The 18,752-nt window shown below is 40.8% G+C and overlaps 1 protein-coding gene across 5 annotated transcripts in view; it reads left to right on the forward strand.

The window, feature by feature from the left end:
* PAK6 (p21 (RAC1) activated kinase 6) overlaps positions 1 to 18,752 on the forward strand; it is a 101,193-nt gene that overhangs the window by 46,468 nt on the left and 35,973 nt on the right. The gene's annotated exons all lie outside the window — the stretch shown is intronic.

An 18,752-nucleotide genomic window follows, 5' to 3' on the forward strand; every position in this document is an offset into this window, starting at 1 on the left:
TGGAAATTTTCATGTATTCCAGTGAACACATGAGTTTCTTTGGGACTCCCTACAAGAACTTGGGAGAAAAGTGGGGGAAATTCTATAAATATAGATCTTTCCCCTGGGGTGTTATTCTCAAAGCTATAGAAATTATTTGAGGTCAGAGGGCAAAGGGCTACCCTAAACTCCTTAGAAAAATTTTCCTCCCAAAGCTCTTGGCTAGGGTGGATCTGGAACGTCATTGTGGTCCAATGACTCCAGCCTACCAGAAATTACTCTGAGAATGGGGCAGATATTATTTCCTTCTTCTTGAGGATGTTTTCCTGGAAGCAAAACATTCCTTTTACCAGTGATGGAGACTCTAAGGTCTGGGAGATCAGGTGTAACTACTTTCATACAACAGTCTCAGAACCAGAAACTCGCAGGTTTAGCTCTCACCTCTGAAATAGCCTGTGACTTTGGACAAGTCCTTTCACCTCTGTGGATGAACTTCTGTTTTCTCAATTGTGAAATGAAGGATCAGACAGGATGTTCCCTGGGGCTCCTTTCAGCTCTAAATCTGTGATCTTCCAGGCACTATAGGAACCCTAGATTCCTCTACCTCCTACCCTCCCCAGCCTCTTGACCCCTTTACTCTGTGGGTCCTCCCTGATGTGACCTGGCACTTGGTTTCACCGGGCCCAACTGATCCGCAGGTATAGATTTCCTGGAAAGAATATCCCTTCCCCATTAGAGCTAAACCAAGATGGGCTGCCTGGGGAGGTGGCGAATTTCCTCACTTGAGAAATGACTTCAAGGTTGACCAATTTTTGGAGTGCTATGGAAGAGATTCTTGTAGGAGCCTGGGTCGGATTAGATAGCTTCAGATGCCTTCTTTGTAAAAATCTGTTACTGTGATTGATAGCTTTTGATTTTACGTCACTAAACTTTCTCCCTACACCCCTTTCTCTCCCCAGTCCTCAGGTTCCTTCTCATGCTTCTCTCCTCTGACTCATTTCCACTCGAATGTCTTTGTTAGCTGGAATGCTGGGTGTCCCTAGGCCTTTGATGGATGGGAACATTTCTTGCCCTCTTGAAATCACTTGGGAATGATTGGTGAGCCTTAGGGATACTGCTGTCTGGATTCTCCCAGTGGGCTGGGAGCAGTTGGCCAGGTTCCAAACCAATCCATCAAGGCTGAGTGATGAACTAGAAAAGATACGTACCTAACTGACTTTGAAACAAATAGACCAGAATGGAGACCCCGTCATTACCTGAGGAGGCCAGACACTCACTCAAACTGTTTTGGATTCTCCGATGCAAGTTTTTTTTTTTAATAACCTGAGAAATAGCGAGTCTTTCTCCATTAAATATGTGTGTGTGTGTGTGTGTGTGTGTGTGTGTGTGTGTGTGTGTATATGTGTATATAATTTTTTTTAATAGTCCAAAGTCCAAAGGAACCAATTCATTCACCCTCCCTGGGCCTCAGTTCCCTCTCTGTCAAATGAAGGGCTTGGACAAGAAGGCCTCCAAGATCCCTTCCAGCCTTAGAGCTCTGGTTCTCTGATCCCAGGACGAGAGAATGAAGTGGGCGAATGAGCACAGTGATGCTGTTTGGAGTCCAAGAAAATGAGTCATGAGTATAAAGTAAGGCTCATTTTCTCATATGGCTTGGAAACAGACTCTGAAGCCACTTCTAAATGAGGATCTCAGAAAGTGCTTCGAGCCACCCTAGCACCATTGAGACTGGCTCGTAGCCTTCCCAAGGTGACAATATGGAAGTAGATGTGAAAGCCAAAGTCCAGGATCATTTCTTAAAAAAATAATTCCCAGACCTAGAGGACCTGGGTTCAAATCTGACCACAGACCCTTCTTAGCTATATGACCCTGGAACTCCAACTGCCTAACCCTTACCACTCTACTTTAGAATCAATATATTCTAAGATAGAAAGTAAGGATAAAAAAAAATAAAAATCATTCCCCGTGTTCTAGTCAGAGATCAGCTGAAGTTAGAGTTGCCTTCTCTGGGCTGTACATAGTTCATGCTTGAGTGAATGGTCACAGGGTGTGTCCTCCCACCAGTTGCCCAAAAAAGGCCCCCATCCATCCTGGAATAAGTGCCTCTACTTTATAAGTTCAGAAGGCATTTATTAAATAAACAAACAAACAAACAAATAAGTAAGTAAATAAATAAATATGTAGGAGGAGGAGTCAGGAAAATGTGAGTTCAATTCCTGCTTCTTATTTTCTGTGTAATCATAGGTAAATAACTCAATCTCTAGGATCCTCAGTTTCCTGATCTATAAAATGAGCTAATTATTCCTTTAGTGCCAACCTCACATGGAAGTGGTGAGGTTCAAATGAGATCATGAAAGGCACTTTGCAGTGTTTAAAGTCCATGCAAATAAATATCTATTATGTATAAAAACAGCACTAGGGGCAGCTATGTGACTCTGTGGATTGGGAGCCAAGCCTGGAGACGGGAGACCTTGGGGTCAAGTTTGATCTCAGACACTGCTGTGTGACCCTGAGCAAGTCACTAGCCCTTGCTGCTCTTCTTCCTTGGAGCCAATACCTAGTATTGATTCTAAGACAGAAGATAAGAATTAAAAAACAAACAAACAAAAAACAAAGCATAGTGCTCTACATTGGTGATTTGTTCTTGTTCAGTCCTGTCCAATTCTTTGTGATCCCATTTGGAGTTTTCTTGGCAAAGATGCCGGCATGGTCTTCCATTTCCTTCTTCTGTTCATTTTACAATGAGGCAAACAGGATGAAGTGACTTGCCCAGGGTCACCCAACTAGTGTCTGAGGTCAGATTTGAACTCTGGAAGATGAATCTTCTTGATCCCAAGGCCAGTGCTTTGTCCACTTTGCCTCGAAACATTGTACTACAAAGACATTATGAAAACAGTCTTTTCCCTCAAGGAGCCTCCATGGGGAGGAAGAGGAAAGAAGGTAATCAGCATCTGTGAACACTCACATAGTGCCAGGCGCTGTCTAAGCACTTTGCAAATATTATCTCATTTGTTGGGAGGGAAGTCGAGAGGGTTACAACATTCATGCCGTCAAGTAAAACTGATTAAGTCTTACAGCATCTACCACGCTCCCATCCCAGAGTTCTCCACTTTTTTTCTGCTGGGAGGAAAATGTGTTCTTTTTCCAGCCATCCACTTCCTCCTACCCCTCCATGACTCTTCTCCAGACCTTTGCAGGAGAGCCCAGAGCAGGCAGCTCTAGCTCAGCCCATCCCTGACTGGAAGATTAGAGGCTGAAAGACAAGTTGAAACCTCTAAAGGTGAGGGGCCTCCAGAGGTCAGCTGGCCCTGCTCCAGACCTGCAGGCAGGCTTCCCTCAAATTACGCCAGGCTGCTCGTCATCGAGCATCATGGGCTTATGGGATTTAGAATGAGAAGGCACTGGCGTGAAGATCCAGTCCAGCCCTTTTCTTTTACAGAAGAGGAAATGAAGGCTCTGCTATGTTCAGCCAATAAAGAGTTAATAAACATTTGGTCTAGGAGAGCAAGACGCTGAAGTGGACAGAAGGCAGAGTCTAGAGGCAGGAAGACTCTTCCTGAGAGCTTCCTGAGAGTTCCTGAGAACTTCCTGAGTTCAAATCCAGCCTCAGACACTTTACTAGCTGTTTTGAACCTGGGCAAATCACTTTATCCTGTTTGTCTCAGTTTCTTCGTCTGTAAAATGAACCAGAGAAGGCAATGGAAAACCACTCCAGTATCTATGCCAAGAAAAACCCAAACGGGGTCACAAAGAGTCAGACAGGACTGAACAACAAAATAAGCAACTACTGTGTTCCAGGTATTGTACTAATCACTTGAATGACTTACTCAAGTTCACACAAAGGTGTAAATAGCTCAAATAGGATTCTTGAACTCCAAATCCAAGGTACCACAATCTACTGTATAAAGGGGGCAGCTGAGTGACTCAGTGGATGGAGAGCCAGTCTAGAGATGGGAGGTTCTGGGGTTCAATATGATCTCAGACACTTCCTAGCTGTGTGACCCTGGGCAGGTCACTTAACTCCCATTGCCTAGCCATTACCACTCTTCTGCTGTGGAGCAATACACAGTATTGACTCCAAGACAGAAGGTCAGGGTTTAAAAAACGAAAGAAAAGAAGTGTCTGCTATCATCATATTGGGGATCTGGGCATCAGAATAAACCAGAAGAAGAGTGATGGTGAAGGATATATAGCTGTGTGAACATGGGCAAGTCACTTAATCCCTTAGCCTCAATTTCTTTACCCACAAAATGGGAATAATAATAGGACCAGGACTACTCTGCATGGCTGCAGAGTAGACACGGCTTGCTTCCTCTCCTCAGACCCAACGACACAGACGACCGCAAAAGACCCTCCCAAAATAAAAAACAACCATCCTCATGAGAATGGATAGACCCCACAATAAGGTGAAGCTCTGAAGGTAGGTGGGATTCTGGCACCTCCACAATATAAGGGAACAAAAAGCTGACCCACCCGCCCCTCCTCCACCAAACAGCCGGAGCCAGAGCTAAATTCAGCACCCGCAAGAATCAACAAGTGAGGGAGGGGCACCCCAGGACTGAACAATGGGCAGCCCCAGGTCCGGGGACCTGAATAAGATAAGGCCCTTCTCCTGAGAGTACTAACACCCAAAACCCCAACGGGCGGGCTAGGGGAGCACAGATCTCAGGAGCCCAGAACTAGCGCACGGTAATCACCAAACTCTACCAAACTCCTTTTATGACACAAACATGGTACTGATTCGAAAACCAGGTAGATCGAAAACAGAGAGAGAAAATTATAGACCAATCTCCCTAATGAATATAGATGCAAAAATCTTAAATAGGATACTAGCAAAAAGACTCCAGCAAGTGATCAGGAAGGGTTATTCACTATGATCAGGTAGGATTTATACCAGGGATGCAGGGCTGGTTCAATATTAGGAAAACCATCCACATAATTGACCACATCAACAAACAAACAGACAAAAATCACATGATTATCTCAATAGATGCAGAAAAAGCCTTTGATAAAATACAACACTTATTCCTATTAAAAACATTAGAAAGCGTAGGAATAGAAGGGTCGTTCCTAAAAATAATAAACAGTATATATCTAACACCATCAACTAACATCATCTGCAATGGGGATAAACTAGATACATTCCCAATAAGATCAGGAGTGAAACAAGGATGCCCATTATCGCCTCTATTATTTAACATTGTACTAGAAACACTAGCAGTAGCAATTAGAGAAGAAAAAGAAATTGAAGGCATTAAAATAGGTAATGAGGAGACCAAGCTATCACTCTTTGCAGATGATATGATGGTCTACTTAAAGAATCCTAGAGATTCAACCAAAAAGCTAGTCGAAATAATCAACAACTTTAGCAAAGTTGCAAGTTACAAAATAAACCCACATAAGTCATCAGCATTTCTATATATTTCCAACACAGCTCAGCGGCAAAAATTAGAAAGAGAAATCCCATTCAAAATCACCTTAGACAAAATAAAATACCTAGGAATCTATCTCCTGAGACAAACACAGGAACTATATGAACACAACTATAAAACACTCTCCACGCAAATAAAACTAGACTTGAGCAATTGGAAAAATATTAACTGTTCATGGGTAGGAAGAGCCAATATAATAAAAATGACCATCCTACCCAAGCTTATTTATCTATTTAATGCTATACCCATTGAACTTCCAAAAAATTTTCTTACTGACTTAGAACAAACCATAACAAAGTTCATTTGGAAGAACAAAGGATTAAGGATATCCAGGGAAATAATGAAAAAAAAATACAAAGGAAGGGGGCCTTGCAGTCCCAGATCTCAAACTATATTACAAAGCAGCTGTCATCAAAACAATTTGGTACTGGCTAAGAGACAGAAAGGATGATCAGTGGAATAGTCGGGGTAAGTGACCCCAGTAAGATAGTATATGACAAACCCAAAGACCCCAGCTTCTGGGACAAAAACCCACTATTTGACAAGAACTGCTGGGAAAACTGGAAGACAGTGTGGGAGAGATTAGGTTTGGATCAACACCTTCACACCCTACACCAAGATAAACTCAGAATGGGTGAATGACTTGAACATAAAGAAGGAAACTATAAGTAAATTAGGTGATCACAGAATAATATATATGTCAGACCTGTGGGAAGGGAAAGACTTTAAAACCAAGCAAGACATAGAGTCACAAAATGTAAAATAAACAATTTTGATTACATCAAATTAAAAAGGTTTTGTACAAACAAAACCAATGCAAACAAATCGAGAAGGGAAGCAACAAATTGGGAAACAATTTTCATAACAAAATCCTCTAACAAAGGTCTAATTATTCAAATTTACAAAGAGCTAAATCAGTTGTACAAAAAATCAAGCCATTCTCCAATTGAGAAATGGGCAAGGGACATGAATAGGCAGTTTTCAGCCAAAGAAATCAATACTATTTATAAGCACATGAAAAAGTGCTCTAAATCTCTTATAATCGGAGAGATGCAAATCAAAACAACTTTGAGGTATCACCTCACACCTGGCAGATTGGCTAATATGACAACAAAGGAAAGTAATGAATGCTGGAGGGGATGTGGCAAAGTTGGGACATTAATTCATTGCTGGTGGAGTTTTGAATTGATGCAACCATTCTGGAGGGCAATTTGGAACTATGCCCAAAGGGCGCTAAAAGACTGTCTGCCCTTTGATCCAGCCATAGCACTGCTGGGTTTGTACCCCAAAGAGATAATAATGAAAAATACATGTACAAGAATATTCATAGCTGTGCTCTTTGTGGTGGCCAAAAATTGGAAAATGAGGGGATGCCCTTCAATTGGGGAATGGCTGAACAAATTGTGGTATATGTTGGTGGTGGAATACTATTGTGCTAAAAGGAATAATAAAGTGGAGGAATTCCATGGAGTATGGAACAACCTCCAGGAAGTGATGCAGAGCGAAAGGAGCAGAACCAGGAAAACACCAAAGATAAGCAACTGCTTGACTACAGGGGTGGAAGGGACAGGAATGAGGAGAGACTCTAAATGAAAGCCCTAAGGCAAATGCCAACAACATGGAAATGGGTTTGAAGCAAGGACACATGTGATACCTAGTGGAATCATGCGTTGGCTGGGGGGGGGGGCGTTGGGAGGGGGAGAGGATAAGAAAAGGATCTTTGTTTCCAAGGAATATTGTTTGAAAATAACCAAATAAAATAATGTTTAAATTGAAAAAAAACCAATAGGATCAACCTCTGAATTGTAAGGTTCATAGGAGATAATATATGTAAAATATTTTGTAAATTTTAAAATGTTATATGAATAGCATCATAATTATTATTAATTATTATAAACCTCTTGTGTTTCTCAAAAGCACTCCTAGTTGACTGACCACTTGGAGTTCTTAAGGCTTTCCCAGGAAAAGCCATTTAGCAAAGAGAAGTCTCTGAAAAAGCAGTGATAAGAGCAGGGGACTTTTAAAGGGACTTTCCACTTAACAGCACCCTTTACTTTCTTGGGTTCACATCTTCTTCATGATCTATTTAATTTACTCTTTTTAACATTCTATCTCTTCGTAGATAAACCTTTTTTAACTTGTATTTTCTTAGTATCAGACAGAAGAGTAGTAAAAGACTAGGCAATCAGTTAAGTAACTTGCCCAGGGTCGCTAGGAAGTGGCTGAGGTCAAATTTGAACCCAGGTCCTCCCAACTGCAGGTCCTAACTGTCCTTCCTGGATAAACACTTAAACAGTATAGTGGAGGATTGATCAGGGGACCTCCCAATTCATTTCAGGCAATCTCATTAACTCCCTCCCCCCACATTAATGAACTGGGCTCTAATCCTGATTTCACTGCTTGCATACCTTTGGGCAAGCCATCTATTTAAACTCGGAATCAATAAGCATTCTCTTAAGTTTAATTATCAACATTTCTTAAATCTAGACAATTGACAAAACAATGAATCAAGCCATAATCTATAGTCTTTGCTGTTTTTTGAGGTATAAATACTTACACTGAAATTCTAACAACTGGCTCTTGTGAGCCTGTACAAAATGGTTCCGGCACACCTCTACTTGGACCAATTAATTCTTGAGAACCGTTTGATTGCCTTTTAGGGGGAAAAAAAGACCTGGCCCATTCTATGTGAGTACTTCTATCTCACCTTAAAAGACCAAACTTTTAGATCACTGAATGGTAGCAGGTCTGTTCCAGAGCCCAAAGGATATCTTGGGTAATCAAGATGTTTAAATTGCTGCTGAAATAGGGTTTTCCATTCTCCACCTCAGTCAATTCATTTTTGGCTTTATCATCCCTCACGTCCAGCTTGGTGAAAACTGGGGTGGGGGGAGGTGTCTCAACTGGTTATGTTTGGGATCAGCAGCAAGGCTTTCCAGTCAAGGATGCTGACACATTAAGAAGTCCATTCAGTTTGGCAGATATTTATAAGAATATTTTGTGTAAGCCGCCAGAATGCAAAAGCAATAATGAAACAATATCAACCTTCAGGGAGCTTATATTCAACTAGGAGGATACAACACCAACTTAGCTAATTACAACATGGGGGAAGTAGTCAAGGATGGATAAAAAGCTCTAGGAATGTTTGAAGGGAGGGCATTTTGGAAGGCTTCAAGGCAGAAGAGGTACCTGAGAGGTACCTTAAAGAAAGGGAAGAATTCCAGAATGTGGAGATAGGGGGCAGCTAGGTAGCTCAGTGGATAGGAAGCCAGGCCTAGAGACTAGAGGTCTGAGTTCAAATATGACCTCAGATACTTCCTAGTTGTGTGATCCTGGGCAAGTCACTAACCCCAACTTCTTAGCTTTAGTAGTATTTTTTGCCTTGGAAATTATACTTAGTATTAATTCTAAAACAGAAAGAAAGAAAGAAAGAAAGAAAGAAAGAAAGAAAGAAAGAAAGAAAGAAAGAAAGAAAGAAAGAAAGAAAGAAAGAAAGAAAGAAAGAAAGAAAGAAAGAAAGAAAGAAAGAAAGAAAGAAAGAAAGAAAGAAAGAAAGAGAAAGAAAGGAAGGAAGGAAGAAAGAAAGAAACAGAAAGAAACAAAGACAGAGAAAGAAAGAAAGAAAGAAAGAAAGAAAGAAAGAAAGAAAGAAAGAAAGAAAGAAAAAGAAAGAAAAAGAAAGAAAGAAAAAAGAAAGAAAAAGAAGGAAAGAAGGAAGGAGAGAACGAAAAGAAAAAAGGAAGGAAAGAAAGGAGGAAAAGAAAAAGAAAGAAAGAAAAGGACAAAGAGAGAAAGAGAAAGAAAGATGTATGGGAATGAAAAGAGAGTGCATTTGGCAGTGTGATTTTGATGGGAAGGGAACAGATGTGAGATATTGGAAGGTAGAACCTATAAAACTTGGCCTCTGATTACATAAGGGATTAAAGAGAAGGTAGAGTCAAATACAGAGTGTTGCTGTGTCACAAAAATATTTGTTTAGCTTTAAACTTTAATAGTGTGGTTTACAAGCCCTAGTTGCTTTGTTATTGTTCATCCTTCATTTTACTTTATTTAATTTTAAAATTTAGTTAATTTAGGATTTTTCAAAATTATTATATGATTTATGTTCTTTCCCTTCCCTCCTCTCTCCCCCATCCTGGAGCCAATGAGCAATTCCACTGGGTTTTACATGTATCATTGTTCAGAACCCATTTCCATATTATTGATTTTACAATAGAGTGATCATTTAAAGTCAATATCCCCAGTCGTATCCCCATTGACCTATGTGATTGATTATATGTTTTTCTTCTGAGTTTCTGCTCCCACAATTCTTTCTCTGAATGTGGATAGTGTTCTTTCTCATAAGTCCCTCAGAATTGTCCTGGATCATTGCATTGTTGCTAGTAGAGAAGTCCATTACATTGGATTGTACCACAGGGTATCAGTCTCTGTGTACAATGTTCTCCTGGTTCTGCTCCTCTCGCTCTGCATCACTTCCTGGAGGTCAGTCCAGTTTACATGGAATTCCTCCAGTTCATTGTTCCTTTGAGCACAATAGTATTCCATCACCAAGAAATACCACAATTTGTTCAGCCATTCCCCAATCGAAGGGCATTCCCTCACTTTCCAATTTTTTGCCACCACAAAGAGCTCGGCTATAAATATTTTTTGTACAGGTATTTTTCATTATCTCTTTGGGGTACAAAGCAGCAGTGGTATGGCTCATTTTTCATTTTAAAGAGGACCAGTGATAGCTGGAAGTATGGTGGTTCTCTGATGGTCACATTTGAGGGAAAAGTTGGTTTAAAGGGAAAGATGATCATATCCATTTTGAATATATTGAATCTGAGATATTGATAGGAAATTCAGGTTGGGAAGTTCAGCAGGGAGTTGGATCTAGACTAGAATTTAGAAGATCGATTCAGGCTAGATATATAAGAGATGGAAGTCATCTCTGCAGAGATAATTAAAACCATGGAGAGCAGCTGAACTCACAATGAGACAGAATTTGGAAAAAAGAATGCCGTGTAGAGCATTGATCCTTGCAGGGGGGCTAGTGATAGGTCATGATTCATCAAAGAAGACCAAGATAAAACAAAATGGAGCAGTGTCAAGGAAGTCAAAGAAGGGGAAAGGCTTTAAGAACAGGACAGAGTTAAGGAGAATGAATACTGAGAAGAAGAAAAGAGCCCTTGGATTGAGCAATTATGAGTTTATTGGCAACCTTTGAGGGCAGTTCCAGTAGACCAGTGGGGTTGAAAGCTAGACAGCAAGGGGTTGACAAGCGAGTGGGTGGTAAGGAAGTAGAGGCAATGATTATGGATGATTATTTCTAGGAGTTTGGCAGGGAACAGGAGGAGTAATATAGGCCAATGGCTTGAGGGGGATGACAAGGTCAAGTGAAGGTTTCTTAAAGATGGGAGAACTGAACATATGTGTAGGCAGCAGGGAGCAGGAAAGGGAACTATAGAAACTGAGAGAAGGGAAAGGAATGTTTGATGGGGTGAATTCCCAGAAGAGATGGGAAGAAATGGAAGAGGATCAAGGACACAAGTAAAAAGCTGGGAAAAATAAGTGAAGGAAGATAGAACAGGCAATGATAAGGAAAGGGCTAGAAGTATTGAATAAGGGGGCTCTCACTGTTCACAAGAGCTGGCACTGATTTTTTTCCCATGGTAGAGTAGGAAGAACATTGTATCTGGAATCAAAGGACCAGACTTCAAACCTCACCTCTTGACTTGCTACTCCTTGGGCAAGTGTCGTAATCCTCCTGGGATTCCATTTCCTCTCCTGTAAAATGAAGGGGTTGGATAGGCAGCCTTTGAGATCCCTTCTAACTAAATCTATGATCCCATGATTATCTGCTGAGAAGGGGGAGGGAAATAGTCGCGGTGGGTTAAGAGGAAGAAAAGATTCAGAATAGTCCCCAAGGGAAATGTTGTAAAGAGTCAACGAGAGATTGCTATGCAGCAGGGAGGCCCCTGTTGAGATCAGATAACATGAATTGAGTTGGCACCATTTTGAATCTTACTCCAGCAGCATTCAGCAGCTCTGTTATAAGAGATGATGAGATGGGAATTGAGGTTCAGCAGATCATAAGCCAAAGAAGGACAAAAGAGGAAAGGAAGTCAAGAGTAGATGACAGGACATTGACCTTGGGATCAAGAAGGTACTGATAAGGGGGCAGCTAGGTGGCACAGTGAATAGAACACCAAGTCTGAGTACTTGGGTTCAAATCTAGCAGCAGACACTTCCTAGTTGTGTGACCCTGAACAAGTAACAACACCATTTGCCTAATCCTTGCCTTTCTGATTTAGAGTTGTTACTAAGACAGTAACAGTTTAAATAAAAAAAATTAATAAAACACTATAAAGTTAGGCCATAATGTGGTTAATGCACTGGAAAAACAGGGAGGGATGAATAGGTTTAGGAAATATGAGGCAGAGTCAGATGGACAAACAAATGGATAGACAGAGAGAGATAGACAGATAGGTAGACAGACAGAAACAGATAGAGACAGAAAGACAGACAGATAAACAAGCAGGCAGACAGAGAGATAGGAAACAGACAGACAGACAGACAGACAGACAGACAGATAGATAAATTCATTAGGTACCAGGCACTGTGCTAAGTGCTGGGGATACAGATACAAGCAAAAAGAAAGACAGAGGGGAGGGGCAGCTGGGTAGCTCAGTGGATTGAGATCCAGGGCTAGAGATGGGAGATCCTAGGTTCAAATTTGGCCTCAGACTCTTCCCAGCTGTGTGACCCTGAGCAAGTCACTTAACCCCCATTGCCTAACCCTTAACTTATAACCGATACACAGTATTGATTCTAAGACGAAAGGTAAGGGTTTAAAAAAAACAAAACAAAACAATGCTTGCCCTTAAACCTTACATCCCGATGAAAGAAAATAAAATAACACAAAGGATAGCTGGAAAGTGTGGTTTGAAGACAGATGGGGAAAAAAGAGAAATGCAGCAAGTGAGAAGGAAAAGAATTCAGGAGAATGTCTATCTGTGAGCAAAGTGAAGCTTGACTGGGATTGTAGCAGTCCACCCCTAGCTATGGGCAAGGGGAACAGTTGTATGTACAGATTGCCTTAGAAGAGAGCATGCTCAGTCTTGAGCATGCTCAGTATTGCACATGGCTGGGAAAGCCTCTGACCCTTGACCCCAGCTTCCCCCAGGTTAGGTGGGAACACGGGTTTCTTTGTGCTCACCTGGTTAAGAGAAACCACACCTATACCTTGTCATTAACCAATGAGAATCATCCCTATGTACGGTGTATATTTGCATATCAAAGATTATATATAGCCCAGCAAGCTCCGCCTCTCTCTCTCTCTCTTTCAGGCTAGCTGATGGCTGTCCTGGCAGGAGCTTGGCCGGAGAAGCTCCATCTTTAAACCTTCTCTATCTCTCTTTCATCTCTCCGACCTGTGTGGTATTAAATGTGGATCTTTGGACTGGTATAAGCCTTCGGAAGGGTCCTTTGATCAGAGCTTAGCTGTGGCTCATGGAAAATTAATAAAGACTCATTCCTGCCACCTCATATCTCTAATTTGACTCCGTCATCCCCCTCGTAGTATCTAAAACTTCTATCCTGTCTCTATCTTCCTACCTTAAAGCTCCTCTCCCCTCAGAGGAAGCTTTAGGGATCCTTCCCAAAATGGTGGTCCTAAGGAAGAAATTACCAGTGAGGAACAAAGAGAAGGACAAGAGCTCTAACTAGAAGGCATTTCAGAATTCGAGATCATAGAGATAACATTATGGTGCAGTCTAAGGTGTGACCACCTAGGAACAGTTAGGGTGGAGTAGAGATATAAGTCACCAGAGCCAAAGAGGTCCTGGTGTTCTAGGGCTGTGATGGTGAATCTATGGCACTGGTGCCATAAAGGGCACACAGAGCCCTCTCTGTGGGCATGCCTGCAGTTGCCCGTCAGAATTTGTTACTAGAAAGCCAGAGGGATTGGGGTGGATCTTTTCTCCTCCCCTTTTCCACCATGTGCCTGAAGACACTCCTCACTTCCCCCACCCCTCTGCCCAGGAGCCAATGGGAGTCTTTCCTGTCTGGGGTAAGTGTGGGGCTGGGAGGTAAGATAGGAAAGTGGCTGAGGGTGGGCATAACACTCAGTTGGGGGAAGGGGCGGGGGGCAGGGCCTGGCATTCCTTCTCTAAAAGGTTCACCCTCACTACTGTTCTAAGGTAGTTGCCATCAAATTCAAATAGAAATGGATGCCTGCAAGTTGTATATGGATTTAGAAAGCTACAAATTAGCATTATCTATTTTGTGTTGTATTTTTATTTATTTTGTTAAACATTTCCCAATTATATTTTAAATCTGCTACAAGCAGTGCAAGTTCAAGAGCTTTGTTCTAGGGGATTTGTTACTGTTGCTCAGTTTGTTGGTGATTCTGTGGACTACAATGTACATGAAGTTTTCTTGGCAAGAATATTGGCATGGTTTGCCATTTTCTTTTCCAGTGGATTAAGAGAAATAGAGGTTAAATGTCTTGTCCAGAGTCACATAGCTAGTGTTTGAGGAAGTATTTGAACTTAAGGAGAAGAGTCTTCTAGAATCTAGGCCTAGTGCTCTATCCACTGAGCCACCTAGCTGCCTCATTCTAGGGGATACCAATGTGAATATTAAAATTCCCAAATATGAAAAAAAAGGTTTGGGATAGAAAGGAGGACTGTGAACCACTTACTGAACTCCTTAAGAAAAGAGAATGTCCTAGAAGCTTGCAGATGATAATAGAAAGATCTGATTGGTGTCAGGGAGTGGCACAGAATGAATGAAAAATGTATGAATGAAAAAGCATTTTATTAAGCACTTCCTCTGTGCTTAATTATTAATTAATTAATATTATTAAATCTATTTTAATATATAATTATATATCATATGATATATTAATTAATAATTATTATATGTTTAAATGTTACTAAATATGTAATATATAGCTATATGTTAAATAGGAGCAGCTAGGTGGTGTCATCGATGTGTGTGCCTGGCTCATCTTTCTGAGTTCAAATCTTGCCTTCATCTGTAAAATGAGCTGGAGAAGAAAATGGCAAACCTCTCCAGTAACTTTGCCAAGAAAACTTAAAATGAGATCAGGAAGAGTCAGACATAACTGAAAAACAAATGATTAAATATGTTAGATAGATGCAGTACACTTCAAAAATGAAGAGGTCACTGGGTAATGGTGGCAGGAGGATCTGGAAGAGGCTAATGCTGACTGTGCAGTGGAAAACTTGTTGAATTTGTAGTCAAGGAGCTTGGGTATGACCTTGGGCAATCTTTTTATACTCTTTGGGTGTTATTTTCCCCAGAATTCCCCAGGATTATTCAAAAGGCAAAAGCAAGATCTTCCTCCCTTCCTTCCTTCCTTCCTTCCTTCTTTCCTTCCTTCCTTCCTTCCTTCCTTCCTTCCTTCCTTCCTTCCTTCCTTCCTTCCTTCCTTCTTTCCTTCCTTCTTTCCTTCCTTATTTCTTCCTCACTCCCTCTCTTTCTCTTGCTTCCTTTCTTCTCTTCCTTCCTCCCTTGCTTCCTTCTTTCTTTGTATTAATACTGTGTACTGGTTGCAAGACGGAAGAACAGTAGGGAGCTAGGCAATTGGGAGTTAAGTAATTTGCTCAGGGTCACAGAGCTAGGAAATGTCTGAGGTCAAATTTGAGCCCCAGGTCCTCCCATCTCTAGGCCTGGCTCTCTATCTGCTGAGCCAGCTAGCTGCCCCCTTTCAAGTCTAAATAAGAGAGTAAGACATGGTGACCTCTAAAATCCCTTTTAGCTCTAAATCTGTGATGTTCCAGCCTTCATCCTCTTGTCCTTGGATTGTAGTCCCTTTCTGTCTTTGATTCTTCTCTCTCCAAAGGCCCTCCCTTCAGCAGATTCTCCTGCTTCTTAGAAACTTCTAGCTGACTGACAGTTCCTCCCTGCTCCCCAGTACCCCAGCTCCCCACTCCACCACCTCCCTCTGTGTATGCTCTGGGTGTGGCAGCTCTGGGGCAGCATTCCCTCCAGATAGGGTCAGCCTGACCAGGCTTTGGCAGGAGGAAACATACCAGTGGAATAGCTTTGTTCTCAAACTGGTTTGGGTTTGGCCCCTTCCCTCTGGACTCTGGGAATCTTTCCTGTCAGTGCTACAATTGATGGTTGGAGAAAATACTTAGGGGCAAGTTTCAAAGACATCCATCAACCACAAAAATGTGGGCCTGACTGCAGAAGCTTCTCCTCCTGGTGTCAGAGATGATGCATCTGAGGGAAGAGAGCAAGAGCAGCTAGAAGCAGTCAGTCAAACAGCTATTTCTTTCTTTCTTTTTTTCAATTACATGTAAAAGTGATCTTTAACAATTGTTTTCTGACATTTTCTGATCCAAATTCTCTCCCTCCCCTCCCCTTCCCTGAAACAGTAAATAATCTGATCTAGGTTATCCCAATGTTGTCACATAACATATTTCCATATTCCTCTATCGTGAAAAGAAATATACAAGAACAAACTCATGAAGGAAATAAAAGTGAAAAATGGTATGTTTCAATCTGCATTCATACTCTGGTAATTCCTTCTATGACTGTGAATAACATTTAAAAAATAACAACACAACTTTCTGTCTTAAAGTCAATACTAAGTATGTTCCAAGGCAGAAGATTAGTGATAGACAATTATGGTTAAGTGACTTGTGTTAAGGTTAAATTTCCAAGACCGTTAGGGATAAAATTTAGGGTTTAGACTATATTATATTAGTAGTCAACAGGGATTCAAATTCACTCCCAAATGAAATACTCGAGTCAGTATGGGATTTTATAGTGACTTATTTACAATAGAAGGAAGAAAGTAAGAAGAGGGAAAGGATAGAAGATCTGCCCCAGCCTGGCCTAAGCCAAAGGGAGTTCAGAGACCTTAGTCAAAGGGCCTTCTCAGAATATTTAATCTAGCTCAACTTCCAGCTGAGAGGCCTCCTCCAAGATCAGGGGCCTCCTTGGAGGAGAGTGCCTTCAGAAGGTAAAGGAAAAGGGGAGTCAGCCTTCTCACTCACCAAGTCTGATTCAGAGAAATCACTTCACCTAGACTAAGAGACAGAGCTCCTCTCAGTAAACTCCAATGCCAAGTCCGCCAAAACCGCAAGCACACCAAACACCGCCAAAAGCTTCCAATGCCACCGAGAGAGAGACCTCAATGGAAGTCATGCAAAATATATAGGCAGTTCTTTACTGTGTCTCACATGTACCAATGGTGGCCTAAACTTTTCTTAGGACAGCCTAGGGGGTTAGTCAGTTGTTTTTGATTTGTCACTTGCTAGCACATGCCAGTCATAGGCCATCCTCCTCACATTTAATCCTTAAGTAGGGGTGTATACATTCCTGGTTACTGGAATTCTAAAGACTAAGCAGGGTGGAGTAAAACTAAAAATTAACAATCCCCCCTGATGATGATTGGGAGAGTAGTCTCCCCAGTTGATCACTAAACATAATTATCTTGTATCTCTAAATTTTCTAACTGCAGGTGCATACAAAATTTCAGCTATTAAGAGTAAACTACAATAGTTGGAAAGAAGAGGGGAATAGAAGAGAGAAAGACAACAAAATCAATGTTTTGCTTGGTGCATTGACAAAAACCAATTGGGGGCAGTCCCCTTTTGGCATAAGAGTATACATTCAAATTAAATGTCCAATCAACCTTCAGTCAATCAACCACACCCAAAGTTCATTCTGGATCTTCTTGATGTAGTGTAGGGTTTTTCAGGCATCTTTCTGCAAATAGTTCATTCTCTGGATTTAGGAGTTAGCAAGCTTCTTTCCTTGAAGATCTTTCTCAAACAAAAAAAATTTTAAATCTTGGATTTTTATTAAAATACAATCCCTGCCCCACCTGAGGTGGGTGTTAAGAAACACCCAGTTCAGCTCAGGATGCATGGTTGAGTTATGGGGGTGTATTAGTCAGTTATCAAAAGAAGAGAAAAAACTCAAAAACATAAAGAAAAAAATGCAAGAAAGTTAAACTTTTTGGAGAAAAAAATTCAAAATCAGAATTAAAATATCAAAAATCTATGTATACAAAATTTTGAAAAACAAGAATAAATTCATAATATGCCCTTGTATTAGGGTCCAATTAAAGTAATTTTTATCCCACAGGTCTGTAGGACAAAATGCAGTAATGTCTCACTTACTCATTTGCAGCCAAGACTACAGGAAGTTTCCATACTATAAGAGAGAAAAAGGGCTAGATTTTTGTGTGTATGATACAGAAGTGTCATTCCCTGGTCTGACTTTTTCATCATTCTCAGGGATAGGGGAGCCAGGATGATAGCCAAACTTTGGTACCTGTCTGTGAGTATTTCACAAAGAGTGTGGATACAAGGAAGTCCTACATCTTAATATATGTCAAGCATCACAACCTTGAGTTTCACACTAGGTTCAAGTCCTCTTGTATTGTCTTAGAAGTTCATCAATCCTACTTGGATTGATTTCTTTCTTTTGACCTGTGTGCTCTTTTTGACACTATTCAGATTAAGTCTGTGCTCCTTTTTTGATCCCATTTCCTAGATCAGACACAAACATTAATCACAGTCCCATAACATTTATCAATAAATGGCAGGTGCCCACAGTCTAAAGCTTTGGGTATGCATTAATATTATAGCAAGTGTATATATATATATGTATATATACATATATATATATATTTTAAACTTATATTACTGCTGAATAAAAAATAATATTGATTTTATGTACCTTAAGTACAAGAAATAAGAAAAGGGAAAAAATCAAATATTCTAATCCAAATACAAGAAAAGCAATAATAAAAGTCAGGAAAAAAAATCATGAATTCAATGTGTTCTTGGAAAAAAAACAGCATCCACTTGTCAATGGATTATTATCTCCAATGCATGTGATAGGATAGAGTCAATCAGTCTCAATAGAAGATGCTCTCTTTACTTGTGAGCAATGAATCCAAGAGTCCTTCTCTCCAATCTTTATAGATGTTGGAGTCGTTAACAATATTTGGAATGGTCCTTCCCACGAAGGCTGAGTTGCTCCAGTACACTGGAAGTTCTTAATATACTCTTTGTCTCCTGGGTTCAGGTCATGAAGTGAAAAGTCTAGTGGTCCGGCTTGTACAGCAGCTCCAGATTCATGGAGTTTACACAGTTTGTGCTGTGATTTCTGTATATAGGAAGCAATAGTAGGATCTCCCCCTAATAGTGATGCATACACAGGGGAGAGAGGATTTACGTGCTATTTGGATGTAAGATGACTTAGAAACTTCCTAACATTGGGGCAGTGTGCTAGGTGGCCTTGAGTGTGTTTCTTCCATCCTCTCCTGAGAAGTCTGGTGATCAATCTGGTCAACATGCGTGGGAGCTG

Source organism: Monodelphis domestica, chromosome 1 (assembly GCF_027887165.1).
Source record: "Monodelphis domestica isolate mMonDom1 chromosome 1, mMonDom1.pri, whole genome shotgun sequence".
Lineage (NCBI taxonomy): Eukaryota > Metazoa > Chordata > Mammalia > Didelphimorphia > Didelphidae > Monodelphis > Monodelphis domestica.